Source organism: Cucumis melo, chromosome 10 (genome assembly GCF_025177605.1).
Source record: "Cucumis melo cultivar AY chromosome 10, USDA_Cmelo_AY_1.0, whole genome shotgun sequence".
Lineage (NCBI taxonomy): Eukaryota > Viridiplantae > Streptophyta > Magnoliopsida > Cucurbitales > Cucurbitaceae > Cucumis > Cucumis melo.
This window is the reverse complement of record NC_066866.1, coordinates 18,846,305-18,854,654: the sequence shown is the minus strand read 5'-3', so window position 1 is coordinate 18,854,654 and position 8,350 is coordinate 18,846,305. Positions and strand designations below refer to the sequence as shown.

At 31.9% G+C, this 8,350-nt stretch overlaps 1 long non-coding RNA gene across 1 annotated transcript; it reads right to left on the bottom strand.

Annotated features, from left to right (window-relative positions):
* Positions 1-4,807: 4,807 nt before the first annotated feature.
* On the bottom strand, positions 4,808-5,847 carry LOC127151211 (uncharacterized). The gene is made up of 4 exons (XR_007823938.1): positions 5,671-5,847; positions 5,174-5,223; positions 4,978-5,046; positions 4,808-4,889 (listed from the first exon to the last, which is right to left on the bottom strand). It is a non-coding gene; the product is annotated as an uncharacterized LOC127151211 (long non-coding RNA).
* Between the last annotated feature and the right edge of the window lie 2,503 nt (positions 5,848-8,350).

Below are 8,350 nucleotides of genomic sequence, written 5' to 3'. Positions count from 1 at the left end.
GTAATTAAATTTATATTGATTTTATATTATATGAGATATAATATATATATTAATTAAATTTAGATTGATTTTATTTAATTTAATTAATATATATATATATATATATATATATATATATATTAATATATTTAAATAGAATAGAATAACTCCTACTTGGGAAAGAAGGGGAAGTTATTTTGATAACTTCCCCCTCGATTGTTGAGATTTGTTTTAAAAGAAAAAAAAGGGAAAGTTTTTTTTTTTAAGAATAACACAATCTTACGATCTCTCTGTATCCCAAAGAAACAAAATTCTCCCAAAAGCTTCTTCCCTCACCAAAATTACAGAAGCCCACAACTCTCTGTGATTCTTTACTTGGAGAATAACGAGGAAGATTTTGTGGTGTCTCGAAGTTTGGAAGAAGAATTGGTTCTATAAAGGTTAGTTTATTTTCACCTTTTCCATGAGAAGCATGTTTATTTTTTTTCTTTGAATTTATTGGTTTCATAAATTGAATTTCACTTGCACGCCGTTCATACGCTTTTGCTTTAGGAATTCCATTCCTTCATCAATAAATACCAAAAAGCCACATGTCACTACCATTTCTATCCTAAATTTGGATTGGACGACAAAGTCAAATCAATCGCCTACTTCCTTACACAAGGGTGACATCACTACTTTCCAATGAAGTAAGCTCAAAACGCGTCATAATTCATCGTGTAGTCAGTTCTTTGTCACACACATTCTTATCGAGTAAGGAAAAATGCGTTCAGGGCCACTAGTCGAACATTTAGAATAACTTATTTGGTAATGTTAATATTGTTCCCAAGTTATAGTATATTTAAAATTTCTAACATAATTGGAAGTATGTCATCCATGGGACTCAACATCAACCCCAATGCTAACTAGCATTAGAAGAATATCTTGGATCAAACCAAGTTCCATCCAAATGAGAATGCTCATAAGAAATGTACATAATACAGAGGCTTTGAGCTTCTCTTAGCCTACATCACTTTCACAAGGAAGTTATGGTTCATGTTTGTGTTGTTGGACCGATATGGCAACTTTCGAGGGGGTGAATTGGGTTTTATTAAACTTTTTAACAAATAAGCCTAAATTAAACTAATTAGATCATTTTTAAATTAAATAAAAAATTTGTACCTAAATTTTGTTAAATAACCAGATTGATAAAAATGTATGTAATAGAGTATACAATCTATCTCAACCAACAAGAATATGCAACTAAAATTGAATGCAAAAATAATTAGAAAAGAGTTAGAGATGAAGACACCGTAATTTTATAATGGTTTGGTCAAACTCGACCTTCATCTACTATCCCAAGCACCTCTTGGGATTTTGATTGAAAAATCGTCTTTTGACTCTTTGCATGGATTATGGTTGAACCGTTATTTGCTCTTTTATTGGGTTCAAGAGCAAACTCGATCCTTTCCACTAGTTAGGATCCAATTGTCACAATATGTTTAAGTTTTAAATCACACAAAAGAAAACTCTCTAAAAGAGCGAGTATACAATTTTAAGCTCATAAAAATTAATTCTCACAATACAATATGAATTCTCTCCAGGACAAGATGAAAAGAATGAAAATGGAAAGCTTTAAAAGAATGACAATGATGCCTTTTGCAACTTTTAAGGATTGAAAAGATACACAAGGATCTTAAAAATTTTGTGGGAAAATGAAGTATTTAAAAAGAGAGGAAAAATATTCAAGTCCAAAATCATTTTGGGTCACTCAATGTAGGTAAAAGAAAATTGAATAGTTGAGATTTAAACTTAATTAGCCATTAGACACAAATAAAAATAAAAATATAATAATATGTTATTTTTAAAATAATTTGTTTAACGTCCAATAAAATAAGTTCACCATCTTTTTAAAAACCTAGCTGTTAGACACAAGGATAAATAATAATAATAAATTCATTTTCTTTTTAAATTCATTTTCTTTCTAAAAGCCAATAAAAAAACAAAAGCAAAAATAAAAATAAAAGTCACATGTGTTACTCTTCCATTGCTCCAAGTGGCTTTCTCTAATTGGTTCAAACTTGATTACTTGGTCGCCACGTCACCATCTTGGTTATTTTTCTGTTATTAAAGGTCAATGATTTCTGTTAAAATCATTGACCTTTAATAACAGTTTTTGTAGAGCTATTAATAACAATATAAAAGGAGGTATATTTTAAAACCATTTGGCCTCATTAACATTTCATAATCACATTATTAATAGAAGAATTATCATAGTATACATATAATATCTCATTGAATAATATATTTTATCTTCTATGCATTACAATTTTGTTTATAAAGAAAAAAAATCCTTTGATAACAGACCTGAACAAAAAACTACTACCCTGTTTTAGAAAACTCAATACATCACAAGAAAAAACTGATAAATTGAAGCATTTCTTCATACAAAAAACTTCCCATGGAACCATTTCTCATAGATATCACAACAAATCCAAAATTCATCTGAAGCATAGTTCTCACCACATACCCTACATAAGGTGTCACCGTGCTCGTCTTCATCTTCTTCGTATGTCTCTACCTCTTTCGTTGCCTGTGACTGCCTTGCGCATGTTCCTTGCATTTCAACTTCACTCTAAAAATTCTTGAAAGATAGAATATGTAACCAATCCGAGTAATCAACACAGAAAATTACATCACATCAAAAAGTGCCAACTGAAAAAATGAAGATCATGATACACATACCGATTTAAACTTGACTTGGATTTGCTACCATTTGCAGTTGATGATTTTTGCTTAACTTGTTTCTTTTCAATATTGGTGACCACTTCAAATACAGTTGACATATCATTTATAATATTAAATAGCCGCCTCCTGCATGAAAAGAACATGGAAAAACATTTTATAGCAAGATCAACCATCATGATTATTATTGAAATAACTCCTACATGAACTAAAGTCGAAATCAAAATACCTATCAGATTTATGAAATCCAAATATCACACCAAAACTTAAATAATCTTTTCCCACGTTTTTCCTTTTCCGCTTTTTTTTCCTACTTTTTATAGTGTTTATTAGAAGTGCTATATATAAACCAAATCTAAATTACTTAAGTTCAGATAAGGAACCAGAAACCATAAGCGAAATATTATAACAGCAACAACAAGAACAAAAAAGTATTAAAAAAATTAGGGGTCTAAGATTCATAAGGAACTTAAATGAATAGAGCAGAAAATTAGAGCAAAAAACTAGAAACTTAATAACCAAATCCAATTTACTTAAGTTCAGATAGAAAACCAAAACCGATACTCCTAACAAGAACAAAAACCAACATTAAAACAACAACAATAAGAACAAAAAAGTAATCAAAACTTAAGGGCCTAAGACATCAATCTTTTTTACTAAATTTTTTCTATGAGACAACCACATCATATTGATTTCTACGGAGACTCCACAACATAAAAACTTAATTCTCAATAGAAAGGTTGTCTCTACCATGGCTTAGCCTCATATCTTATTCTAAGTTGGCCGCCTTGCAACCTTTGCTTAGCTTCTAACTCCCTTGAAAGCATGTATCTAAACAAATACTAAGAATATATCAAAGAAAGCTCAGAATTAGAACTTACCTAAGTACGGATAGAGTTCCAAAAGGTTAAAACTAAATTACAACACTGAAAATGAAACTAAAAATTATGAACAGAACTTCACCACACTTAAGTATCTTAACCAACAAGGCTAGGGACTTTGCTAGAATGAGAATAAATGAGATTGGAGAAAAATTAGCCATGCCGAGAAAGATAGAGAGAGAGGAACTACACTTTTGCAGCTCACATCTAAATCTAAACTAACAAAATGAGAAAATCCTCCATGAAAAATGGGTATTAACACTAACCAAAATCCAAAGAGCTAGAAAACAACACATAACCTAACGAATTATTAAACATTAAATGAACTAATGAAAAGAAAATGAAAGGAAAGGTAAATAGGTACTTTGGCAATTCCAAAACAGTAGGTGAGGAGACTGGAGAATACATGAACAAAGGCTAAACAAATGAACAAAGGTAAATTAGTAAGTTGTTGCAACGATAGTAAACCCAAGACCAATCTGTAATTTGGATGATAACAAAGATCAATTATGCTGTCAAGTTGAAAAATAAAAGAAAATTTTCAATCAATAGTAGTTAACCATCAAATGAAACCATTATCTTCTCCCATAAGTTTTGCAAATCGAATTATTGCGTTTTTGCTTATGTACCTCTGTACCATAAAAAATAAATATAAGAGAATGGGTCAAACCATTAATGTCTGTCTTATAGTAAGTTTTTTAAGAATGAGAACACAATTTAATAGCTAACTTGCAAATTGTTACTTTGATTTCATTTAGTTCAATAGAGATATCAGCATCAAATCTTCAAAGAACTTACAAGGATGTTTTAAATTCTTAAGCCATACTCATTTTCGTCTAAACTTCGTTTGTAAAGGACTCCACAATTAGTATGTAAATATAGTATGCATAAATAAACTTATCACAGGAAAATATACTTAAGAAACTCAAACCAAAAGAAATGGCAAACCATTAAAATACATTCATTCTATTTACTAATAGAAGATAAGCAAGCATTATTCTAATGGTGACAGACAGAGATGATAATAAGAAATGAAAATAGAATAAGCAAGCATTATTCTATTTACCAACAAAGAGCTAGCAATAAGAAATAACAATAGTTTACCAAGAGATGACAATAAGAAATGACAATAAAATAAGCAAGCATTATTCTATTTACCAACAAAGAGCTTGCAATAAGAAATGGCAATAGTTTACGAATAGAAAACCTAGAAAATAACTTACCAATTGATGATTTCAACATTGGAGGTTCCCTAGGTGGTAGAGCTCCAGTGGAATTTTGTGTAGGGTGGTGGTAAACAGAGTCCTAAAGTGGCAGAAAAGAGTCAAATAAACTCCATAAATGCAATATAAGGAATAATATAGTTGCTCAGACAATCAATTAGAGTTCTCACATCATGATTTGAATGTTCCCTCTCTCTTCTTCCTCTTCAGTTGTTCATCTTTTTGGAGGTCCCAAATGACTGGCCAGAAGATAAACTACAGTGCTTGAATATAAATTACAAACTATGGTATATTCTTCAAAGGGAAGAATAATTTAACTACATGAAGAACAATAACACCAATAATGAGCAAGAGAGTCTTTTATACCTGAACGTAACTGGTACCTCACCCTTCTCCTTCATTTTATCTTCATATTTCTATCCAAGAGAGAGAATCAATATGATTGTAGGGAACAAAGCTTGCTGTCACTGTGCAAACTAAAGGAAAACCATGTGGTCGATTGTATTCAATACTTCTCTCACATAGTAGTTGTAACATACTCATCGAATGCTAGTATGACCATAGGTGAAACAGAAAAAACATGGATCAACATCAAAAACTCTTGGACTGATTTTCCTTGATAGAATCTCAGCATTTAAGATTTTAACATATAGTTTTGTTAAAAAAAAAAAACAAAAAAAAAAAAAAAAGAAGAGAAAAGAAAAGAAAAGAAAAAACAATGCATCCATTCAAAACAAAAAATGAAATGAGAAAATTTCTTGATTAATCGGAAATGGAAAGAATGAAATGAGAAAAGTTATCAACTAATTTGAGTTAAAAGCCTATTGGTATAAAAAAATTCCAAGAAAATCATAAATACTCACCAAAACATATCCACAATAGCTTTAATGGCGTATATCGAGCTTCACCAATGACAAATCTCAACACAAGAGGGATTCGACATTGTGGTTCAACTTTCGGCTGTAAACGCTCGGTTTCGCCACAGACATTAGGTTCGACTTGGTGGCGTGGCGTGCTGTCGACGTTTAGCAAGTTGAACGGCGCAAAGAGGTGGCTAGACGGTAGCATTCTCGGGGTATCAATAACAGGGGTTCCCCGTCAATGTGTGAGTGTGCAGTCTATCAACCGTGGCATGATGACAACGAAAGAGAGAGATGGTGAGTAGAAGAGAGCGATAGAGAGATTGAAAAAGATGACAACGGGTTTTTGAAATTTGAGAGGGGAGGGAAATGAAACGAGGGTTTCTGAAATTTGATAGGGGAATGAAAGAAGATGAAGCCAAATTCCACGAATGAAAGTCGAAAGAAGGAGAAGACACGTGACCGGAGAAGACAGGAGATCGGAGAAGAGAGATCGAAGACGGAGGTCGAAGGAGAAGAAAAATCGTCCAAAGGAGAAGATGAGGTCGTTTGCCCAATTAGGTCACGCGTTCCACTTTTCTTTTCTTTTCTTTAAATTACATTTTAGTCCCGCGCCCACTTTTCTTTTCTTTTTTCTAATTCCCCCATGCCTATTTTTTTTTCTTTGATAACATTTTATAAATATATTATTAAAAAATGTTATTGAAAGGTCCATTTGTTGTAGTGAAAGTGATGTCTAATATCAATATGCTTAGTTCAAGAATGATGTATAAGATTCTTAGTCAAATTGATGGCACTAGTATTATCACAAGAGATAGGCACATTATCAAATTTTAATCCAAAATCATAAAGAGTTTGTTTCATCCAAAGAATTTGTGCACAACAACTAGCAACCACAATACATTCCACTACAGTAATGGATAAAGCAACCAAATTTTTCTATTTACTAAACCAAGTTAGTAAAGAACTACAAAAAAATTGACAAGTCCCACTAATACTTTCACGATCAAGTAAACTACTGGCAAAATCCGCATCGAAATATTCTACCAAATTAAACTCAATATTTCTAGGATAGCATAATCCAACATCAATAGTTCCAAGAAAATATTTAAGATCGATCATACCTCGATAAGTCTTTATACCCACACATTTACCTTTTTCATCTTTGTCAAGCTTAGTGGTAGAGCTCATAGGAGTTTTTGCAATTGTACCTTCATTGAATTTGAAACTCTTGACCAAACCTCGTGTGTATTTTTCTTCATTTATGAATATATCATCCATGAGTTGTTGTTCTTTATACCCACACAACCGAGGAATAAACTAAGTTCTCCCATCACTCGTCTCAAACTCATTATGCATACACTTGAAAAATTCTTGTTTGGAATTGCTAAGAATTAAATCTTTGGGATGGGATGGAGTGCATATCTCCACACTTTAGGCAAGGATGAAGAATCATCTTCTTTTTTTTTTCTATGATGTTCACATCTTGCATACTTGGAACAATTTCTTTACCTTTATTACTAACAAGTAAATCACCAAAATCTTTTTCTAAATCATCACTACAAATAGATTCATTAGAAACATTATTTCAAAATTCCTCAATAACTAAAGTTTACTTATTGAAAACTATAAGCTTTTCAAGTAGAGGAGTATCCTAGAAAAATACTCAATATTTCATCCGTCTTAGAATCAAAATTTCAAAGTTTTGTTTTGTTGTTCAAAATAAAACATTTACAACCAAAAAATTTGACCCAATATTTGGAATTAGAATTCTACCATGCCAAAGTTCATAAGGAGTTTTATCTAAAGAGAGTCTAACTATGTAACGTAACACTCCAAAAATTTGAGGTATTTTCTTAACCTATTTGTCTTATTTTATTAAGATTTTAAATTTTTGGGTGTTTATTTAATTAAGTTTGAAGAGAGAAAAATTTGTTAGATAATTGATAATTATTTGTGAGGATATAGATATATATGATTGTTATGGAAAAAAGAAAAGATAATTATATTTATTAAAAATATATTTATTAAAAATATAATTATTAAAAGATAAGATATTTATATTTCGCAAGAAGAGAAAAGAATGAAGTGATGGGATAATTAAATGAGGATAGAGAAATTTGGTTTTATTATTTCGAAAAGTAAAAGGAAAATGGTAATTAATAAGATTAATAAAGTATATTATTATCATTATTATATTATTTCTCCCTCGTGAAGCATGCGAAGCAAAACTCCCTCGTTTTCTCCATCTTCTTCTTCTTCGTTACCTTAGCCGCCACAAGAATATAACCATCATTTGTCTTCCACCACCATGCATCTGCCATCTATCTCCAATCGATTATCTTCTTCATCTGTCAGTCGTTTAGGTTGCACAAGCCGAGCCTCATGCTCTGTCCACGAACATTTTTGTTTCTGCGTACATCTCCATCTTACGCAAATCTCAACTCCGACCGCCCTTGAACGAACTGAAGTTCAGGTCGATTTCCTTCCTCCAACGAAGCCTTCGTCTTTCTCCGTCGCACGCTGCTGCACGAGTGCATCATTCGTTTTGCCGTCATTTCCAGTAGTCATAGCCTCCACGAAGTCGTACTATTGGTTACTCCTCTGGTCGAGCCATCCGAGCCAACCTTCTCTCCATCTCTTAGCTGCGTGAGCCGACTATCCTCTCAAAGCCTTCGTGAGC